Source organism: Pteropus medius, unplaced genomic scaffold (genome assembly GCF_902729225.1).
Source record: "Pteropus medius unplaced genomic scaffold, Ma_sr-lr_union100, whole genome shotgun sequence".
NCBI lineage: Eukaryota > Metazoa > Chordata > Mammalia > Chiroptera > Pteropodidae > Pteropus > Pteropus medius.
Genome location: NW_024350926.1, coordinates 9,269,769 through 9,272,683, shown reverse-complemented (window position 1 = coordinate 9,272,683; position 2,915 = coordinate 9,269,769). Strand labels below are relative to the sequence as shown.

Genomic DNA, 2,915 nt, shown 5'->3' with positions numbered 1-2,915 from the left:
GTTTTTTGTTTTTTTTTTAAGTATAGTTTAGAATGTGCAGATTGCTGAATAACTTAGAACAAAGTTTTCCATCTTTAAGCTGAGTCCTATTGGTTGGTTATGATATCAATTTAGTATTTAGTAGGCTGTGATCAGCTTTTTAAAAAAATGAAATGATAGAAAATATTAGAGATCATAACACAGAGATACAATACATATTGTTTCGTGAAACATAGTTTTTAGCTATACATGCATATGCGTGTGTGTGTGTGTGTGTGTGTGTTTAAAGATTGAAAGATAAAAAATATTCCTTATGGTGTAGACTGAGAACAGAAAAAATATTTTTTAAATAGTTTATAAAAGTATTTTTTACAGGATCACCTTGGAATTTGTTATGGCTGAGATCATCGAGCATCCTCCTGAGAAGAAGTAGATAGTAAATGATTGTTTAGTTAAACACTCTAATTTATACATTACAGGACAATGAAATCAGCTAAGAATATTAGGTTCACAAATGACTCTCATTTTTTTTTGAAGTCATTACAACTTCTTTTCATTCCTCGCTTAAATGACATACCTTAAAAGACGTCAATATATTTTCAGGACATTTCGAAAACCAAAATATCATTGAACCTCTGCAGTTCACATTTTGGGGAAATATAAATATTCCATCACTTTTTTCTTATGTTTTATTCCCTTTGCCTGGAAAATTCTGCTTCTAGCTGGTCATATGCACAAGTACTTTGTACAATTGAGATATCATCTCTAATATCTTCCCTAGAGAAAGTTTTCCTGAAACACCAAATCTAAAACAAATCCCTTCAGTATGTCGCAATATTTTTTTCTTCTTAATAACACTTATTCCTACCTTAAAATATTCTGTTTAATAAAGATATTTATTTCCTTCTTTATTTTTCTAACCACTCGATCCATCCATCTCTCTGGCACATGAGCATCACCGAGCGAAGTTCTTGCTTGTCTTGTCCACTGCATGCCTTCAAAAAATATCTGACACGACAAATATTTGTTGACTAGGTGATCGAATTTCAGAAACGGTGTCATAACTTTGCTTATTGCTTTATAAAAACTTTCCAGAAGTGAAAATTGAGATGGCCACAAGAATATAACATTTATAATCATTTCTTTTCAGCCTGGCTTTGTCCTCATTTAGGCATTATCTACTTATTTATTTATTTATTTTACTTACTATGAGTAAGAGTGTTCTATTGCAAACCTTGAATGGCTTAGGAAATAATCAGGAAAAAAAAATGAGCTTGTTAACCTTGACCAGCCATGGCATTTAAAACTGGAATCAGCAACAACTATTATGATGGCAGTTAGAACTCCTGGTGTTTGTGACTGAGGTGGACGCGTGTTAGTCTACCACTGTGTGTCTCTCTGCTGCTTTAGGAGTCAATACGGGGCTTCAGTGCATGACATCTATTTAATGTACTACTGAGAGAATTTTTTCCAGTAAGCAAATTAGGAGGAATGGATGATTGCTGTTTATATTATAGTCTGGGAAACTAAATATATATGCCCAAGTGAACTTATTTGAATGGAAAGTGGGTGTAGATACAGAATGCTGAAAAGAAATATGGCAAAAGCTTTAAGCTAAGAAGAAGCAGACCCTATATTAAGGGTGAAATAGTGCAAAAAAATAATATTATTTAAGGGAAATTTTGCTTCTATGAGTAATTAAATGTAGTCTTTAAAAATTCAGAGAGATAGGATGTTTAACATGCTAGATGAGTTTTTAGTAAAATAATGATATTGAGATTATGTTGGCTAATGTCTTTTCTATGAAGATATTGTGATCGTGGAGCCATTATTTGAAATACACCGCAGTTATTTGGCAGAAAGATACTATAATAAGTATGTTACATCCATTTTAATACCAAGGTACAATTAATAACTTTTAAGTTGAAATTCGGTTTATTTATATACCTCCCCCCCAGACTGTCATCAAGTACTACCCCTTGTTGTTATAACAGACACAGGAAACACCAAAGAGGAAAGCTTTGGTGTTTGGTCACATCCAATTGTTTATTATTTGATCTTTCAGATGATCCAGAGAAGCAAATGTCCAATGTTTAAATTCTGAGGCCTAAAATAAATATTTCAGAAAGACACTCATCTTTTGTCGATTGCTGAAATACACCACAGATTCTCACTTCCTCTCTACTTAATGCACTGTTAAGAAGTAAAGAATTTCTTGAAAAGAACTGCTTTGTCTGACAAAATGGAAGCTCTACTGAAATAGGCATTTAAAAAGAATAGATTGTGCTCGCTTTGACAGCACATATACTGAAATTGGAATGATACAGAGGAGATTAGCTCGGCCCCTGCTCAAGGATGATGCTCAAATTTGTGGAATGTGCTGTATTTGGGGTGTTTATGAAAGTTGTCAAGACGATAGATCCAAAGAGTTCTAATCACAAGGAATAATTTTTTTCTTTTTCTTTTTGTCTCTATATGAGATGATGGATGTTAATTAAACCTGTGGTAAAAGTTTCATGGTGTATGTAAATCAAATCATTATGTATACACCTTAAGCTGATAGTGTTCTATGTCCATTATATCTAAATATAGCTGGAAAAAATAGATTGATTACACCATAGAAGCATCAAATTGAATGGTAATGATAGTAATAGCAACAAAATAATGTTAGTCTATTTTGTTGAATATTGAGTTAGTGCCAGATTCTGAACCAGGTACTTAAAAAAAACTATAGTAAGTATTTACACCAGTTACTTCTCTTCCCAATTTACAGACATATAGACTGATAATGGATTCTTAACTGAACCATATAAACACTTATATTAGAAGTGCATGAATATCAGTGAAAACAGCTATTTCCAAAGCAGACAGGTGAATAAATTATGTTTTGGGGAAATAATATGCCCCTTCTATTATGGGTACAAAATATTACTTTG

General features: G+C 32.4%; 1 non-coding gene across 1 annotated transcript; it reads left to right on the top strand.

Annotated features, from left to right (window-relative positions):
* The first annotated feature begins 2,262 nt into the window (after positions 1–2,262).
* Positions 2,263–2,369, top strand: LOC120585623 (U6 spliceosomal RNA). The gene has a single exon (XR_005648462.1). It is a non-coding gene; the product is annotated as a U6 spliceosomal RNA (small nuclear RNA).
* Positions 2,370–2,915: the final 546 nt, after the last annotated feature.